Below are 21,674 nucleotides of genomic sequence, written 5' to 3' on the forward strand. Positions count from 1 at the left end.
TCTTTCTTTTGAGGCCAAAGAGATAACCTTACAACTCCCTCAAGAATTGTACCCCAATTCTTGAGAACACTCTTTCTCAAAGAGAAGAATACAAATTTCGCAAACTTACAAGAAATCATCACAAGGTAAGATGTTTGCACAATTCTAGAACAAAGAGAGAACACTCAAGAATAAATATAATTGAGAACAATAAGTGTTCTTGAAAGAAAAATGAATATTGAATGAAAAATAGGTTTGAAATGCTCAAACTTGAGGTTTGATGCTTTCTCTTTGATTCTCTCTTGATTCTAGTTGCTTGTTGTTTCTTGTTATTGATCAATGGCTTCTAAGCTTGTTTAAATACACCTTGAATCACTTCTGAATGTTGGGGATCATTAATGAAGTTTATTGGGGCCGTTTAAGTGTGAAAACAATTAATATTTCTGCTTGGAGCGTGGGGGGGATCAGTACCCCCTCTTGGGAATCTGTTCCCTAAGTGTAAAATTCAAATATTTCGACCATTGATCAGGGGAATCGATACCCCCTTGGGGGGGAAACGATTCCCTCCGAGCATACTGGAATTTCTCGGAGCCAAACCATTCAGGGGGAATCGGTACCCCCTTGGGGGGGAATCCGTTCCCTCTGGACATACTGGAATTTTTGGCTTTGAAATGGTTCGAAATACTTTGTAAAATTATTTTGAAATTATTATAAGATTAAAACTTAATTTTACACTTGAGTAAGGATTAAAAATGACTTTTGAAAGATTTGGAGTAATATTTTGATATTCGAATAATTATATCGAATATACTTAGAAAATCTTTAGGAAAATCTTAAAATTCATTTATCTTAATTTGTTATATCGAAATATCAAAATGTATTCAACAGAATTAGAGGCATTGATCTAGGAAATGTGTCTCTTATTATATATAATATTTATTGAGACAAAAGAGATTTATTTTTTAAGAGAGAAAAATACCTTAAAGGTACATTCTGACTAAATCCTATAAACCCCGTACAGCTTCTAACAGGTTGACAAGTCTTCTTCCTTCATCTGTCACTGGTTGAATACCATATCGGACCACTCCAACTTCCGTTGCTAAGCCGTGCAAGTGACGAGTTATTTTTTTTACTTGTTTCAAGAAATCTCGGATGACTGTATCTTAGCTTTCACCTTTTGTTGGGCCTGTTCCCAACGAAAGCGCCACTGAAATCCTCCATCAAGGGGAACTATCTGAAGATCAATTTCTTGTTTCTTGAACCCATCCACAATGGCTTCCAACTCAGCTATAGATTTGCCATGTTGCTCTTACTGCTCCTGAAGAGATTTCACTAAATCAGTTATTTGAATCCTCAAACACTTATTCTGGTGCTGGTTGTCTAACAAACATCTTTGAGAAGGCTTTATTTGTTCTTTCAAGGTCTCTTTCATCATGCCTTCAAACTTCCTTTTCAGGCTGCTAGCTTCACTTTTCCAGTACTCAGAAGACATTTTTATATTGGAATTGCTTTGGACTTGTTCTTGATATCCTGTTCTTAAATCCTCAAGCTCAAAACAAATTTTCTTCTGTTCCCTCTCCAACTTGTCTGCCCGATCATTCTGGGTATCGGCATCCAACTTTCAATGGAATCTTTCAGCCTCATAATTCTTTAGGCTTTGTTTCAGCTCAAGCTTTTCGGCTTCAAATTCTTTCCTTGTATCTCTAGCTCGGAGAGAACATGCTTAAGATTTTCTTCCATGGTTCGAGTGTCTTCATAGTTTGGCACTCGGATGGTGTCATTTTTCTTTAATCTCTGTCATTCCAAATAGTCTGAAGAAGCATGTCCTTAGTGGCCACAACATGCATACGGAACATTTTCTTCCATGAGTCAATTACTTCTTTGACTTTTTTCTTGTAGTTGTCCCCATGATATGCAAATTCCGATCCAAATATTCCATGTGTTATTGGGACAAACTGGCGTGCCTCATACTGTCGAAGTGCCAAAAGTAGAGAGTATCCGACTCCTCCCCATAATTCGAGTAATGTCATAGTTTCTGAGTCTCCACATCGAAAAAGAATGTCATTTTTGGATAACTAGGGGGCTCTCTAGACAATATCCCTATCTTGATGGTGTGTGAATACCTTAATCCATTTTTTGGGACACTTTCTTTTCATTTTAGGGTGAGGAATTCCCCCAAAGGAGAATAAGTGGTGTTGAATCGCGGTAAGAAATCCGTTAGTCTTCTAAAAGTGACTATGGATCCAAACTTAGAAAAGCTATGCACACCCTATAAATCTTCCTCCACCAGTCTTTCTGCAATGGTTGAGAGAGCGAAAGGTTTTAGCTAAAATTGTCGGTGCTGGATTTACTCGTTTCAGGAGTTGTTCGAATAGTTCCACTATAGCTTCTTCAATGTATCCCAAATTCTTTAGGAAGATAATTAAACCATAAATGCCGAGTGCAAAAAGGTCAATTGCCTTCTATTCATCGGGGTAATTTTTCATTAGTTGTTTGATATGGGTCCAAGCAATTCCTTCCCCACTACCTTTATGTTGAATCCTGTCAGTTACCCATTTCTCATCTACCCTGCTACTTTCTCCAATCCATTCTTGAGAGGCTGGCTCTTGATGTGCTTGATGTAAACCAGATCCATTCTGATTCTTTCACAATGCAACAAAGCAATGTATTCTTCGATTGTGGGTACCATGTCTTCTTGGTTAAATGTGAAACAACTGTATCCCGGATTCCAAAATTGTACTAGGGCTCGAATTAGAGGCTCATCTTCTTGACATAGAGTAGTAGTGCAATATCACCATACCACTGACAGAACCTCCTTTTCTAGTCACTTTTCAAGTTGTCCCAAATACTCCGTAATTATTGAACATCATTCCGCTTTAGGCTGATAGAAGCATAGCCAACCAGATCTGACACATAGTTTCTTTGCATACTGTCTCCCTTTTCTTTCTGAGTCTTTTTGGACCATAGTCGTACCTCGGCGTTTTTCATCTCATGCATTTCATCCCCTTTCTCCATTAATACATATTATTTGTGTGTAACAAACACTTTTTTATAGATCAATTACCTCTTTTTATGATGTAAATGATAAAAATAAAAAATAAAAAATAAACATGAAAGAAAAACTAGTTAGTAAGATAGAAATAATATAATAATAAAAGTAAAAAAAGATAAGGAAGTAAAACATCCTAGGTTTTGAAATAGAGTTTCGGGGTGGGCTCTAATTCCTTGTAGTCTCCCGGTTCAGGTTCTAAAAAAGGTACCCGAGTTCTCCTTATTGGTGCCCACTTGGGTTTGCCAGACCCTTAGTCATAAGCTCATTACAAGCTCATGTGGACCAAGTTAAACTTGAGAGGATACATTCCCTTATGTCCATACGGAGAATAAATTCACACGAAGGCATAAGGTATATGAATCCCAAAGGTTACTTGCTAGGCCTATACGGAGAATAAATTCCCACGAATGCGTTGCTTTCACCTCCACTTAAAAGGATTTGGAGCTCGGATAAAGAGCCTGAGAAGATAAAATTTTTAAAAATTTGAAATCATTGAAAAATCATTTAAAAAGATAACCAGAAATTAATTCTGGCCTGACTCACTTACCTGTCCCTAGTGGAGTCGCCAAGCTGTCGTAGCCGTCTTTCGGGTTGGGCCCAAAATTGGGCTTTGACTTGAATAAAACACGTTGGAGTCACCACCGATCATTTAATAAAAGGGTTGATCGGATACCTTAATCTATCATCTTACCTGATTTGCGTTTTACCATAAATATATCGGATTCGGGAGTTAGTTACAGCCAAGGAATGATTAGCACCCTTGAACTGTCCTTTCGATATCGTTTTAATTTATCGCATTGAAAAATCATTTAAAAAGATAACCAGAAATTAATTCTGGCCTGACTCACTTACCTGTCCCTAGTGGAGTTGCCAAGCTGTCGTAGCCGTCTTTCGGGTTGGGCCCAAAATTGGGCTTTGACTTGAATAAAACACGTTGGAGTCACCACCGATCATTTAATAAAAGGGTTGATCGGATACCTTAATCTATCATCTTACCTGATTTGCGTTTTACCATAAATATATCGGATTCGGGAGTTAGTTACAGTCAAGGAATGATTAGCACCCTTGAACTGTCCTTTCGATATCGTTTTAATTTATCGGTTGTCTTAATTGTGAAAATTAAAGTTTAAATGAGAATTTAAAGACTCGATTCGAATTACTTACCTTTGATTGGTTAAAATTATCCTTAAAAAGTCAAAGAAATTATTCAATTGTGAAATAAAAAGGTTAAAATAAAAAAGAATTAAATAGAACAATATTGAAAAAAATAAAAATAAAAATTAATATTAAATAAAAAAATATTTAAATAAAAAACGAATAAAACAAAATAAAAAAAAAGATTTTAAATTTTGAAATAAATAAAAATAAGGATAAAATAAAGAATAAATGCTAAATTAGAAAAGTAAATAAATAAATAAATAAAAATTAAAGGATCAAATTGAAATTTATGGATCTAATTAATACTAAAGAATGGGCCACAAAAAAATGGTGAGGGACTAAATCACAAAATATAATAAATATAATGAAGGATTAAATTGATTAATTGAAAATTCAGAGGTAAAATTAAGGTGAGTGACCAAAACAAATTACATATCAAAATATATGGGATTGCGGAAATAATTTAACTATTAGCTAATTACAACCTAGTCTGTCGGTTATAAATACCTCGAAACCCAAAAAATATAATTTTAAACAAAACCCCAAAAAAAACTCTCCCCCTTTCCAAAAATCTCTCAACCTAAGCATTGGTCGGTCGAAGACCGTCCACCCGTCGGTGCCAAACCGTCGCCCGAACAGCCGTTCAGGTCGCCTCCTCCGGTGGCTTAAAAAAACCAAACTTCCCCCAAAATATTCCCCTCAACACCCTAAACCCGAATTCGAAACCCAAATCCTCTAAAATCGTTCTCCCTGGCGTAGATCTAACTCGAAAGATTCAGGTTTTACATTTTCCAATGGCTTCTTGTTTTTTCTACGATCCTTCCTCTTCCTTGACGCACTCCGATGACTTTGAAGTTAAACATTCTTGTTGATTTCCTTTTTTTGCTTTCTTGTTTGGTTGTGTATTGGTTGCCGTTTGCTTGTTCACTGATTTCTTGTCAAAATTTACAAGTATTTTGCTTCGATTTCTTACCCCCCCTTTTGTTTTTACAATTACATGAATTTATATCTTTGTGAACCCACTATTTTTGGGTTAATTTAGAGTTCTATTTCAATTGAATCATTGATTTGTTTGTTGTGATTTGTGTTGTTGTTGCTGTTGGAATGATGACTCTCTAAGAGTCCTCGAGCTGATCGGTGTTTCCCCCTGAACGTTCGACGCTGAAACCTTAACATTTGGCCCATCTCGACCGTTGGATTGGTTCAGATCCAACGGATCTGGTGCTGCGACGCGGATGTCATAAGATGAAACCCTAACGCGCGTTGGTCTCTTGGCCGGGTCGGGTCGAGTCGGTTTGCTGGGTTCTCATGTTGGTTTGCTGGGTCAGGCTTGCCACCCTGTTTGTTGGGTCTGACATGCCATTCGGTTGGGATCTTTCTTCTAGATTTGGACTTGAACTTATTTGGACCAAAAAATAAAAAATAAATAAAATAAAATAAAATAAAATATAATAATATAATAAATAATAAAATATAATACATAAATATTTATATAATATATATTTTAAAAATATTTTCTAAAATTATATATTATATATATTTTTTCAAAATGTTTTTAAAAAACTATATATTATATATATTTCCTATATATCATATATATTTTCAAAATATTTTTAAAAACTATATATAATATATAGTTTTAAAAATAATCTAAAAAAATATATAATATATAGTTTTTGAAAACATTTTGAAAATATATATATAATATATATATTTTTAAAAGGTTTTTCAAAAACTATATATATTATATATATATTTTCAAAATGTTTTCAAAAACTATATATTATATTTTTTTAGATTATTTTTAAAACTATATATTATATATGTTATGAAAAAATATTTTTCAAAACTATATATTATATATTATATATATACTAAATAAAATCCCGGACTTAAATGAGTGACTACAACGATAAGAACGACCCGAGTGCCGTTACTCAATAATGAACTCGAGTCAAAGAGACTTCCGTTGAATCAAAGAGACAAAAACATTATTAAGTAACGAATGATCTGAATGGAACTAGCTAGATAATAGCTAGTGAGAAGATAACCACTCTTTAGTGAGTCCAACTATGCTAAGGTATAGCTAGGATACCTTAGTTGCCCTAATGGGGCATTGTCAGTGCGCGAGGCACTTCAGAAGCTAACTAGGAGCGAGGCTCAAACGCTCGCGAGGAGTGGGTTAGAGATGTCAGTGAAGTGTGGCCTTTAGGCCTTAAGTATGCATGGGTAGTAATGATTATGAATTTCCTTAAGGGCATAAGACACTAAAATACTGTTAAGATTTTGCATAACGTTATAGGAGAGAGAACGGTTAAAATATTAGTAAGTGAGGGAGTGTTCTAACCTACTTGTGTTGTAAATGATTACAATGACAAGATAATAATATTATATGCGTGATAACCATAAGAGCCTTATGAGGTCAGATTCCATAAGACTTATGCATTTGTTTGCTGCTTGGGAAACGATAAGGACACCCTGGCTACTTGAATGTATGATGATCGTCTAAATTATATATATGTGAAATATCCGAATATATGCCTGCAGTGCTAAGGCACTTTAGTATCAGTGCGAATGCACTTTCATATTAGTGTTGAGGCACTTTAGTACTAGTACTAAGGCATTTCTGTGTATTGATGGTAATGCTAATAAACATATGTATATTTGATGTTTGGTTATATCATGCTTATTGCATTATGTCATTTTGGTATTACGGTTAGAGACCCAATATTTGTATACTCATGGCGAGGCTCTTAATAAAAGACTAAGAGAAGTATGAGACTCAAACTATAGCGATAGAACTGTTGAACCATGAGAAGGTAGCATTTGATATAGATGTTACATATACCTATTTCTTAGTACCATGTCTTTAGCATGCTTTGTAATACCCCAAATTTGGTTAGTGACCAAAATGTAAATTTCTAAAGTTTGGTGAGAAATTATAAAGTTGGAAAAGTTTAGGGACCAAAAATGTAATTTTTAAAAAGTTAGGTAATTTAACCTCGTAAATAAATAGTTCACCCTTAAGTTTGGGGTTTCATGGGATTCATATTTTTGATCTGAAATTTATGTTAAAAGCAATAAATTGTTAAAGTCCAGTAAAAATTCAGGAAATCGAATAAATAATTCGGGAAAAATTGAAGGTTATTAAATCAAGCTTAAAAATATTATTTCCACATGTTAAAATGATGGAAAATAATATGGATCATTGGATTTGAGAAATTATTGCCAAGTTTAATTTGGACTGTTGGATGAAAAATTGTAAGATTAAAATTTTGGAAAGATTGCATGGGCAAAGTTGGAACGGGTGAATTAATTGGTTCATCTTTGACTTTATAAAGATGATAAGGGTTATATGGCTTGGAATAAATGTAAATATCAAGTTCATTATGGGTAAAATGGATATTTCTCATTAAATGAATACTATATTCATTTAAGCTTAAATAAATGCCAAATTAACATGAAATTAAAGGAAAATTTCATGAAACCAAGCTATTTTTCAGCTCCATTTTGTGATTCCCCATACTTTGGTAAGAGAAATTTTATTTTCCAATTTTGAGCAATTTCCTTTGGATTTTGGATCGAGTTGTGAACTAGAAAATTGTTCTATTCGAAAAATACTATCATTTGGTACAATTTTTGCATGTAATTTTGTCTGCGTTCAAAGATTTCAAATTTTATGTTTTATGCTCATATTAGGGTTTCATGATTTGATGGAGGATTTAGATTTTTTGAGGTTGTATAATTATTTCCTAGCATGATTGATAATTAAAATCAACTATACATGGCTACATAAGTTAATTCAAGTTTCAGCCTAACCCTAGCTTATGGGAAAAGATGTGTTTTGATGAAATTAATTTAGGGGTTTGATTGTATAGGGCTGAAATGTTTAATAGAGGTTGATTTCATGCTTGAATCAAGTGAAAATCATGAGATTTACACCCTAAAACATTCGACCTGGAAGGAAATATTGGGGGAAAATTTTAAAAAAATTCCCATGGCTTATAAATGATATTTGGAAGGTTCTACAAGCCTTAGAAAAAAACTTTTAGGTTATTTTGTAATTTTTCAAAAGTCAGGGGATCATTTTGGTAATTTTGAAAAGTTATGAGTTAATTGTGTAATTACTCAATAATTGATGTACATTACTGGAAATTATTGTTTGAGGGTTGAAATTGAAGTTAGAATGTAAAATTAAGCCATTTTGAAAAGTTGGCAAAGTTTAAGTACAAAATGAAAAGTTAGTGGCTTAAGTCGTAATTATAGTATTGTTAAAATATTAGGCTTGAAATTTACTGCTGGAAATTTATTGGATTAAAAGTGATCGAGAACTAATTCGAAGATGTTTGTGCCTAATGAGGAATTAATTCAAGTGACATTGGGGGAATTGATGGAGGATGAATAATAAAATTATGCATTTGGTTAATGAGAGAATTAGGAAACTTTGGGTGCTTAATTGGGTTGTAATCATATATGTTCATTTTGGAATTTGAGATCCAAATTAAAGTCCAAATTAAATCATTCATTGTTAGATGCCTAAACATAATCCAAAATCCAAAATAAGTGTCCAAAGTCCATTTACCTTATACACCCAAACTACATCAACTCAACCCAAATTAATCCAACTGCAGGCCCAAATCACTAGCTAGACAAGAAACCCTAGCCTAAACAAGTTGGTGTCACCGCCAAGCTCACCATTCGGGTTCTCGTCCACGTGAGCAGCTCCACGTGAAGCTCCAACCATCAAACTATAGCCCCAGCTACCAATGACTCTTCAGTGCCTCCACGCATGCACGAGTTAGCAAGCATCAAGATAGTACAATGGCCTCTACTCCAACACATGCCAGTTATGCCCCATCAACTCCGTGCCAACAACCACCTGGCTGTACCAAGTTAGCTCCACGGCAGCCCCCCAAATGCCTCATCATCACATGCAGAAAGCACCAAAATAAAGAAGATTATAATTTTCTGGGTTTTTGTCATTTTGTAAACAGGGATATATAAATCCCAAAAAGTGAAAAATAGGTTTCTTCTCTTCCCTGATGAAAGAAGAAGAGGAAGCAAAAAATGTAACCCTCCCCCCATATTCGAAACAGAAGCAATAGAACAAAAGAATTAGACCTTTTCAAAGGATTTTTTACCTTTGCATTTTGGGGTAGCATTTCTCAATATTTTCTTTTTCTTTCGTGAACCAAACAAAACATAGAGCAACAAGGGGCTCTTTTCCATGTTCCGGAAAAGAAAGAAGACATTGTAACATTTTTTGGGTTCATCTCCCCCTTCAAAAAACGATAGCCCACGTTCTCTCCTTCCCCGATTCCAAGCAAAACGAGCAATACAACAACAAAAAAGAGAACTTTCAAAGGTATCAACCTTAATCTTTCATTTCCAACAATCTTTTTTTATTCGAACTAAAAGCAGAGAGTAAAAGAGAGATGGGGTTTTACCTTAGTCGGTTGGGTTTCTATCATCGGAGCTGTCAGGCTAGAGAGTCTGGGGTCTTCTTTCTTTTCTTCAGTCGTATAGTGTCTTGCATTGTGAATTTTGAGGGTTGTTTTAGGATTAATAATCAGAGGAAGAGGCGGCATTGGTTTATTTGGTGTATGGAGTTTAGTTCTAGGGCCAATGTACGGCCAAAAGAGGCGGCGGTTGGGTTCTAGGTGGCTCCCGTCGAAGTGAAGAGAGTGATTAGAGGATGAGATATAGTGACGATAGGGCTTTCCTGATCGGAAACGTTGCCGTTCGAAGCAAGAAAGGGCCACCAAGGCGGTAGCAGGCATCATCGAGCTTTGGGTTTCATCGGGTGTGGCGGTCGCACATTGGTAGAAAGGGTTGAGAGAGCTTTTTTTAGGTTTAAGGTTAGAATGAACAAAAAAATAGGTTGTGGATTTTAACTTGAGTTTAAGGGTAAATCACTATTTAGTCCTCCTAACTTAGGCACGTTTTTATAAAATAGTGTCTGTTTCATCTTTTCTTTTTATTTGTTTCGAGTTTTGCTCGCAATTTGCTTTCATTTTATTTTGGTCACCTCAATTTCTGTCATTTTGCTCGAATTTGACACTGATTTCCATTTTATTTGATTCTAGTCACTGAATTATTTATAATTTACCTATTTATTTGTTTTATTTTACATTTTAATGCTTTATATTTAAATTGTTAATTTTAAACGTTAATACGACCTTGTGGTGACCCGCCTTAGGGTACGATATGCATTATTGTGATCTAGGTAAAATTCTAATTTAATCGCTAACTTTGTTAATTTATTAACTACTAACCGCTAACTTTGCTAATTTACTAACATCTAACTTTCTAATTTCTAACCACTAACCGCTAATTTTTATATTTACGTTCGAATAATTTTACGATCTCATGATGACCCGCCTTAGGTTATGATTCTCCTATTTATGGTCCGAGTAACAATTTAAAATTAACCCCTTACTCTAATTATATTCAATTTCTTTTAATTTCTATCATTTACATTTTTGCACTTTAATTTATGTTATTTACATTTCTTCCCTTTAATTTTTTTATTCTAATTTCAACATTTAAATTTCAACATTTACATTTTAGTCATTTGATTTTTTCACTTTACTTTATGTTTTCTTTTATTTTGCTCCTTTATTTAATGAGTTTTAATTTCAACCTTATTTTTTTAATTTATTTCGATTTACTCCCTTTATATTTGTTAATTGCTTTTAATTTTCTCCTAGTTTAGATTACTTTATCTTTTAGATTTAGGTTTCAAATATTTTAGTCCTAATTTAGATTTCTTTATCTTTTAGATTTAGCATTAAATTTAGATTTCTTTTAATTTAGTCCCTTGTTAGGTAATTCCCTTCTTTAATTAGTTGTATAAATTTGTTTTGTATGTAGATATGTTTTCATATGTATGAGTATGCAAATTGTTTATTTACGAATCACATGAGATCATTTTCACATAATATGTATGATACCCTCACAATCATCACTCGACTTGATTCAAATAATTGGTCTAAGGATAATACCCTTTCATTTTAAGATCGTCGTGGAGTGATTGTCTTAACGTATAAGAAAGTCAGTTCTGATAATCAGAAAATGAAAGTGTATCCTGTCAAGTGAAAACCTAAAAATTCGACTACACTTAATACTTGGGAACGAGAGAAAAAGAAATGTTCGTCTATTTAAAATCTTCGAGAGAAGATCGTCAGAACTTATAAAAGGTTTGATCTCGACGTCTTTAAATAATCAAACATACTTCTTCTTTATAAAAGGATTGGTAATTTGTATTTAATTAATCTTTATTTTATTTTATTCATGCATTTGAAAATTGAATCAGTAATGAATTTTCAAAGGGGATAATGAGATTTCTTTATTTTGATTGGAGTAAGAACTGATTGCTTTAAGGCATGAAAGGTCTTTTCTTCTCGACAGGAAATAATTAAATATTGTCGTTTTCCATATCAAAATTCAAAGAATATTATTTAAAAGGATCTTAAATTAAATTAAATTAAATTCAAACTCATAAATTTCATTGCAAAGATAACTAATTAATCGACTAGGTATCAAATTAGGCTCTATGGGTGGTGCTAATCCTTCCCCACGCGTAATTGACTCCTGAACTCAATTTTTGGTACGTAGACCTAAGACATTGTTTTAATAAAATTAAAATTATTTTTCTTAAAATGAAAACCATTTTGGGTTTTCCAATCACACCCTAATCAAAATTGGTGGTGACTCCACGAACCCTTTTTTACTTTAAAAAGGAAACACCAAATTTTTTGAAGCAAGTTTTTTTTAAATAACACTTATTTAAAAAATTAAATTTATTATTTCGACAGCGTGGCGACTCTGCTGGGGACGTTTTTTTAGAGAGTCAGTCCATTAGTCAATTAATTAATTATCTTTGCAATGAAAATTACAAGTTTGTTTTAATTTAGTTTTTGATCCCTTGTCTAGTTTAAATAAAGTTGTTGTTTGTAATTTGATTAACCACTAAATAGTTGGACTGGTTTGTTTGCTAATGTTCTCAGATTAAATGTGTCTTAAAGGGAATTGAGAAATGAGTTTTGTGTGATTGTGTGTTTTCTTTTGTTTTTTCTCATACACTATGCACTTGTATTATCATAACATGAGCTAGAACCCTGCTCTGTGTTATTTAAGTAGGAGTGAGAAATTACTCCCTCGTGTGGTTTTCACATCTGTATAGGATAGTAGATCACTCCTGGGGCTCACGACTTATGGTTCTCATGATGATTTTCACCTCCGTATGGACATAAGGAGGTGTGTTCCCTCGAATTAAACTCGATCTGAAAGCCTGTGATGTGTTAGGATTAAGGGTCTGGCACCCAAGGGGCACCGACAACGATAGTTTGAGAATCTTTTACTTTAGAGTCAAACCCAACATATAGTGAACCTAAAACCCGAACCTAAGTAGAGCCTAACTCAAACCTTAAGAATCATGTCAGTAGAGCATACAAGGAAAACACTTTTGAGTCTTTTAATTTTTGTAGTGTAATTTACTTTTTGAATAAATGTATGAGAACTAGAGATCATGCAGTTAGGTTTATTTTTTTCAAACAAGCATGTGAACTCGATGGCATGAGGTTAGGATTTATACATTGAACAAAGCATGGGGGTAGAAAATATGTCTGGCTAGGACTGTTATAAAAGCATGTTAGGGTAGATACCATGTTGGTAGGATATATTATTTTCATAAATTGTTTTATGCTTTTTATGGTTGAGTGGTACTAATAATTTCTTTTGCTTTATCTTATTTTTTTGTATTTTGTTTGCATTTGCATTTTCTTATTTTTCTGTATTTTGTTTGCATTTGCATTTTCACATCATAACCAAACAAGGTGTTAATTCACAAGTGATTGACCAAATTAGAAGGTTTTTATATCGACATAAGAGTTCCAAAATTAGGTAGTCAAATTCGTAAGGGCGACGACTTACAAACAAAGTTGATTGACAAAATAAGAGCTCAAAGTTGATCGAAGACTCCTATTAAATTAACAAAGATCGAGATGGTACCAAATAGTCATATGCTAGTTGTAATACCCCAAACATCAGGTTAGTGACTATAGTGAAAGGATTTAAAATTTGGAGGATTAAATTAAATAAATGGTAAAGTACAAGAAATGATTTAGGTAATTGTGTTTAAGACTAGTTATTAAGAATGAAGAATGGAGGGACATTTTGGTCTTTTAGAAGGAATGAATTTAATATTCAATTCCTAGGGATATTTATTAAGGGTTGGAAAATGGGAAAATGGTTAAGCTAAGAAACTGGGTCTCTTCTACTTTTTCTTCCCGTCGTCCCCGTGCCCTTCATTGCAAAGATAAGATCACTTCAAGTTGGTTTTTCCTTTCGCTTTTTGGTTAATTTTTAATCCTTAAGTGATATAAAGGCTTAAGGAAAGTTCAAGGATGATTAAAACTAAGAGATTAGTGATTTATTATAGATTTAATAAAATGTGTTTTTAAGTGATTTGATGAAACATGGTCATTTACTGGAGTTTAAAGGCATATTTGACTTGTCAAAGAAGTAAATAAGAGATTTGGAGCATTAGAAGTGTTTAATAACATGTTTGTAAATTTGATGTGATTCTTAGTTTTGAGTGTTCTTTGGAGATTTTGGATGTTATAAGGAGATTTATGGATGTAAGTTAGTTTGGATTAGTGATAACGAGTTTAATGTTTAGTTGGGGAAAATAGTAAGAGATTTAGGTGGAATTTGTGTAAAATTTGAAGTAAAAGAGGTAAAATATGGGTAAGGGTATAAGTACTGGAAGAATAATACCGATACTATAAGGTTAAATTGGAGGATTCAGATGAACAACATAGATACCATTTAAAGAAGTTTCGATAATGAGGTGTAGGTATCGATACCAAGAGGAAGATATCGATACCATAATCAAAAATGAAATTCCAAAATGCTAAAATGATATCGATACCGAAGTGGGTATCGGTACCGAAGTGGGTATCGGTACCATAGAAGAGAATATCAATACTATAGGAGGGGTATCGATACTATTCAGTCTGAAATGTTAAGTTAGGGTGAATTTTAATATAATTCTAAATTAATAGTACTTTTGAGTATTATTACTTTGTATAAATGTTAGAATATGATTATTGATGCTTGTGTAGATCCTAATGAAGCTCCAGAGTCACGCAGACAGAAATGTAAGGATAAAGTCACAGAATAGTCAGAATACATTAGGGCATAATAGTGAGGCAAATCAGATGAGTGCATTTATTATGTACGTATATGTTATGAGGATGAACTTTTATATTGTTTAACTGATGTTTCAGAATAGATGTATTGTATGTACATTGAGAGTCATAGGCGCATTTTGTTTAATTCATATGTTGCATTGTTGTATCAGTACTATGTGTGCAACCCACATAATTCATAATGAGTTAGTCAATTACCGTATCGACACTATGTGTGCAGCCCACAAAATTCATAATGAGCTTGTTAATTACCATATCATCATTATGTGTGTAACCCACAAAATTCATAATGAGTTTGTGAATTACCGTATCAGCACTATGTGTGCAACTCACGAAATTCATAATGAGTTTGTGAATTACTGTATCGACACTACATTTACAACCCAAGGAAATTATAGTGTGTTGTAATAGTTAATTCGTATTTTGATAGTTATGATATATTTATGTTTTGATTTCACCTCATTATTATTAAGCCTCACTAAGTGAATACTTAGAGTGTGTTGATTTCACGCGTAGGTATTAACAAGTGGAGTAAGGAGTGCAACTGACATCGTTAATCAAAGGTTACCTCATTAATAACTGTACGACAAACATGTATACTTTTGATATTATTAGATGGCATGTAATATACTTATGATAATGCTCTTGAAAGTATTTGACTTATGATGATTGTAAAAATTTAATATGTTAGAATTTGTAAGACTATTTTACATAATATAAGTTAATGAATGTTTTATTATTATTACATTAAAATGTTTTATGTATAGAAACAAAATTTTATGGGTTTTCAAAAGAGAAAATGTTTTTAAAAGTCATGTGACATCTGTGACTTGTGTACGGAAATGTATACGGGAAATGAGTGTTACACTAGTTGAGTCAAGAATGAGAAGATCCTTCACGAGATATCAATGTCGGTTTTCTTTTGGAAAATCCCATGGAAATGGAGCTCTAGAGATCCAAAAATAATAGTAGGTAAATTAAAATGAATATAGGTGGATCAAAACTTTTAGAAGTCCAACAACGACTATAAAGATAACATCAAATCACGAGAAATACCTATATCAAGTAAACGAAGAAAATGAAGCTCGTCTATCTATTGTAAGGAGAACTTATGGTCTGATGAAGGTTGTTCTATGGTGGTCGGTTTTGGAATTAACACCTTGTGCATTTGCATTATTGTTTTGCATTAGCTCATTAATTAATTTATTTTTATATTATTTATCTTATAATAATTCGTGACATTTTGTTATCTTATTTGTACTAACTTGTTTTTATGTTGATTTCATTTTTCTTGCATCGCATGATCTTGACATAATCAAAAGGTGTTGATTTGTGAGTGGTCATTAGAGTAAAAGGTTTTCATGATAGAAAAAAGGTTTCATGATCAAATAGACTATAACATAACTAGGGAATGGCGTCTTGAGGAAGCTCTGAGAATAGTGGAGAGCTATGCACCCAAAGATCGTATGTCCGATGAAGAGCAAAAGGAGATAAGAGAGATGAGAGAGAAAATATCCAAGTTGATGGATAGAATAGATGCTTTGACAAAGGAAAAGAGACTTCTACAAAAGAAAAGAAAGAGTTCGATGAAAACAATCCCACAGTGTATGAAAAATCAAGCACAATCTAAGAAATCACGCACAATCACCATTCTTATTAACAAGTTATCTGGAGACACCAAGGAAATAGTGACAACTGTATAAGTTTAGAAAGATGAAAAGAACCCATGCATTCACAACTTGTTGGTATTTGAGAGTCTACTCCCAACTACAGGAGAAATAAACCTGGAGACTCCAGTTTAATCCAAGCCGAGAGGTGACTTTCATTTTGATTCTATCCCTATATCATATAACAAGTTGTATGATAAGCTTTTAGAAGCCCAAGAGGTGGCTCCACATTATGTGAAACCTTGGAAACCTCCATATCCAAATTGGTATGACGTTAATGTTCATTGTGAATATCATGCAGGAGTTCAAGGAAATTCCATTGAGAATTGCACCGCCTTCAAACATCGTGTCCAACATCTTTTAGATCATGGAATATTGGTGTTCAAGATGAAATGTCGACCTAGTTTTGTAATTGATTGTCCTATTAAGATTGAGCCAAAAATGTTCAAAGGTAAGGGTATTAGTGGGGGTATCCAGGAGGAAGAATGTTTGCTAAAGTATGAAGCTCAAATGCGTCATTTGAAGATTGAAAATGATAAACTGAATAGAGAGATGGAAACCATGCATGATGGTTTTCAAAGGAACAGTCAAGCCTTTAAAAAGTTGGTATAGGAAATGCCCCAGAAGAGTTGGCAAAAGGGGTCACTAAACAGAAAAACGATGCTAAACAGTGGAGAAAGAATTGCAAGGTGCATGAAGGTTGAGCAAAGAAGTTCTCTTATGATTTACAGATTGTAGAAAAAGGCGCAATACAACCGTTAATGATTTGGGAAGATGTCAAACTGAAAATCAGATGTTTAATATGTCCATAGCCAATATGTAGCTTCATATCAGCGCCACAAGCGTGAGAATGATGCTAAGCTAGAAGTCACTAGAGCCAAGAATAAGAAATTGTTGAAGCTTGTAGATGATTATGGAGATCTTGTAGGAGAACTTCATAACCACAAATACTTTCTTACAAGGAAAAATGAACAACATTGTCTACAGCTTCGAGAATTGACACATAAGATGGAGGAAAAAGACAACATCATGAAAGAAGCTATTACCTAAGCAAACAATGTGGCTCACAAATTAGTTTATTTTGCTGGCTTTGCAAGAGAATTGAAGAAGATTGAGAACTCAACACTTGAGCATGAGTGGAAGTTAACTTGGATTTTGAGAGAGATAATAAAGTTAGGAGTTAAAGCTATTCATTATATGTAAAGTTTGTTTTATGTACCGAAACCCTTTGTGTTCAATGAAAGTTGTTTTAAGATAGTCACTATGGAATGACAACTTTTGCATACATGCATTTGCATCACATTTGTTTATTTAAGCATTTTACATGTATTAGTAATGAAAACATGAAAACAACTTATGGAGGGGTTATGTGACAGTAATACCAAGATCATTCATTCATGCTACTTCGTTATCATCATGAACAAATAAATGGAAACAATGGAGCAATCTCATGAGGAATCACAAGATCAGTTGTAAGAGTAGTAGACCGAGTTACAATAAGATATGAGGAATCAAGCATCGAGTTCTTTACAAGATGTATCAAATCAAATGATCCAGGTGCTAACAACCAGGGCTACTGATAGAGGGAAAATAACAGCTAAAAGATATCAGTGTTATCAGACTAATGCATCGAGAATGATAACCTACCTTGGGGCATCCCACTCAAACATAGGGAATATCCTCATTAATCATAAGTAATTTGAAGATAAATTCAAGCAGTTGAAAGAAGCAATTGGAGCTATGAAAAGTGTTAATGCCTCCTACAAAGAACTTGAAGTGAAAGAACTCAGCCTGGTCCCTGATTTGGTCATCCCACATGAATTTAAGGTGCCTAATTTTGAGAAATATGTTGGCAATAGTTGTCCCCTAATTCATTTGAAATGTTTTGTAGAAAGATTCAAGAGTATTTAAATAATGATAATATACTTATTCATTACTTCCATGATAGTCTTGCTGGGTAGTTGTAGTATGGTATAACCATTTGAATAGAGAGCATATCAAGATGTGGGTTGATATAGTTTATGCTTTTCTGGGGTATTATGTTAAAGGCTTAGCCCTAAAACATCAAGATGTTCACAGAATAAGGATGAAAGCTACTGAAAGCTTTAAAGAATATTCCCTAAGATGGAGAGGGGTGGCAGCACAAGTTCAACCTCCCATGTTAGAAGAAGAAATATCATACATGTTTCATAATTCTCTTCCATCTCCTTTTTGTGAGTTAATGCTGGAAAATTCAACAAAAGGCTTCGAGGATCTTGTGACATATGGGGAGTTAATTGAAAATACAATCAACAAAGAAACTTGAAAGTCACTTCCAAAAGGCCAACCGATCAAGAAGCGAAAGTTGACGAGGTGAATGAATGTCACGTCTAGAGCCCCTATAACTGTAAAAGAAAAAAAGCAAATAATCGTTCAAATTGACCAAAGAAAGTCTGATGATCAAGAAGTACTTTGAAGGTTTTCCAAACCCCTATATCAAATATGTACCCCCATTTGATTAAAGGTCAATACCTCACACCAAGGCCAAACCCTTCTGGCCACAATTATGATCAAGATAGTGTATGTGATTTACACTTGGGGGCATCTGGGCATTCTACGAGGAATTGCAGGCCGCTGTTAAAGGAGATAAAAATGTTTGTTGAAAATGGAATATTGACACAAGATTTGGTGGAGCAATGGATGACAAACTCGAGTGGGGCATTAAATCATAATATGTAGCATCCGATCGAGTCAAGTATCACTACATTAGATGAAAAGTAGGGGGCATTCTTGAATCAACATATGATGACGTTATTCACCCGATAGGGAGCTTAGTTATACCTTTGTAAAACTAGCATGTTTTGTTTGGATTGTTTTCTGACATTTCTTTATTTTTGGATTATATTAAAGTTTTTAGATAAATGAACACTAATCTTTTTTAGACTATGGGTAATGAGACAAATTTCTTTTTGAAGTTTAGTAAATACAATAAAAAGTTCATAGCTTTTGACAAGTGATAAGATTGAATCCCTGAAAAACCAAAATCGTGATCAAGCTTCAGAGGTTACACCCGAATATCATACCCTTATCTTGCAGGGACCAATATAGCCTTCTCCTCTCACGAAGAGACAATCAAGAGGCTTGGCTTTCAGGTATGTATAGGAGCAGAAAACTTGGGGTATCTCCTACGTATGACATTACGAAACCAATTAGGCTACATTTCTATTGAAGAAGTTCAGTGACGATCATAGTCTTCACAAATGGAATGATGGAGTGGATGAATTTTGTTTAGGTTAGTTTGGGAACTATACTCTAAATATGAGATTTTCTGATCATCTTCTACACCTATACTATAATATGTTCTTCTCGACGAGCTTAAGAAATTTTAAATCCAAGTACTTAAAAGGTTAATGAATTATTATTCTAAAATAAATGAATAACGCTGAGCTATTTTTCTAAAGCAATTGGTTATAGAATCAACTCAAAAGCCCTGGTTTTATGAATATATTACATTCAAACCATGACATTGACCGAATACCTGGCAATTCGGTGTTTGTTCCCTTGAGATTGTTAAGTTAATGACTTTGTGAAGAGATGAATCCTTCACTATGCCTGAACAACGGAAAATTAAACTAAATAAGTTTCAAAGAATAAAGGCAATGTTGCCTATGGTTTGAATTAATAATGTGTTTTGGTGGAAAATGGACTAAGAGAGTTGAGAAACATCTATTATAGTCAACTTCACACAGACACTTAGGAATCCTGTCTTTAGAATAATGTCCCTACACTACCTCTGCTAAAGGAATCTATGAAATTTAAACAAATGAAATAGAAGTATTGTAAAAATTTAGTAATTGATTATGTTAAGTTGCATCATTTTGTCTACATCTTATTAAAATGCCAATCCAAGATAGAGGGCATGTCACATTGTTTGCAAGGATCGAGAAAGTAGGGACGTTTTAAGGATTAAAACCTTAGAAAAATAAAGAACCAGCCCTTCATCTTAACACTTGTCAAAGAGCTAAATATACCATATATATTTTTGAAAAAGAAAAAATGTATATTTGATTTACCCAATATTCATTGAATCAATAATTTGTTTCAATTGTGAGCCCGAAGTAATGGACATTCTTTTGTTTTATAAAATTCTTTCATTCTCTTGAAACTTAAAAATAGTAGAAAGGAGGAAATATTTTCAAACAGGACAATCTCAGAGAATGAAGAAGGTCCTTAAAGATGATGAGACTTGTTCTGTCTCAAATGAAAGAGTCAAATGAAAGAACAAGAGCCAAGGAAAGAGGAATAAACATCATAGGAGAAATAAAGACATTATTCATTTTCTTTTAAAGCAATGAAGTTTCAAAATCAAAAGAGTCAAGAACAAAACTTCTCATACTTTGTTATGACATCATCAACATCAGTAATAGATCATGAAGTAGGCAATTACCTTAATAAAAAGGGCTTATATTTTTTATAAATGATACAAGAGTGAGACCAGTCAAGGACAAAATTTTGGCATCCAAATAAAAATAGGGATGAGTCATGAAAATACCCACTTTGGGGCATGAAAAAAAACTCAGATCATGTTGAGATAACAAGGTTCAGACCAAAAAGACATTGAGAATGATCCTCACAACTTTGAGGGTCAGGACAGACCATGTATTTGAGAAGAGCTTACCTTGTAAAGCAAACTAGTCGAACATCGGTTAACTGTAGAGTCTTGGAAAAACAACTCTGATAGAGCAATTGAGTCAAGGACAGAAAGGGGCATCATGGTCATATTTCTGACCGCAACAAGAATTCAAGAACTAAAACATTTTTTCTGAGACTTTAATATAGATAAGAGGCAAAGAAGACACAAAGACATAAGATGATCAGATGGCTCTTCAGAAATGCAAGCTTGAAATTATAAGTTGTTACACTGATATATGAGTAAACCCTAGAGAAGAGTGATCAAGTGGAAGAAGATAGAGTTCTCCATTTTGGAGTTAAAGGAAAATTGAATCAACATTTATGCATTGATGAGAACATCATTTGCATAAAAGAAAATGTATTACATTGATATTTTAATTGCATTCATGTTTCACACATAAAGACCCGTATTTATAGATCTTCCAATGAAAAGAGACGATTCATGATGTCAAAATCCCAACAAGTGAAAGCTAGAATTCAAACCTCTAATGTAGGGAATCATGTTTAGAAAGGCATAACTTGAAGAACAGAGGGGACCAATCCACAAAATAAGCATTACTTTGAAATGGGGCATGTGACCCGACCATTAAGTTGTTTTTATATAATTTGAAAAATGAGAAATCAATTTTCAAAGTTTCTCATTTAGTATTTTCAGAAAATGAAGTTTTTGAAAAGTAAGAAAGCGATTTCCAAAGTTTCTTACCTATTAAACTATTTCCAAAATTGGTAAGTCCTTCGGGCCATCAGTAAGTCTTTCAAGCATGATGATTAAATCCTTCGGGTCATCTGTTAGTCTTTCGAGAAAGATGATAAGTCATTTGGGCCATCTATAAGACCTTTGGGTAAGGTTCTTTCATATGATAATTTGAAAAATTAGAAGGCGATTCTCAATTTTATCATTTAGTATTTTCAAAAAATAAAATTTTGAAAAGT

Source organism: Hibiscus syriacus, unplaced genomic scaffold, assembly GCF_006381635.1.
Source record: "Hibiscus syriacus cultivar Baekdansim isolate YM2019G1 unplaced genomic scaffold, ASM638163v2 tig00013142_pilon, whole genome shotgun sequence".
NCBI lineage: Eukaryota > Viridiplantae > Streptophyta > Magnoliopsida > Malvales > Malvaceae > Hibiscus > Hibiscus syriacus.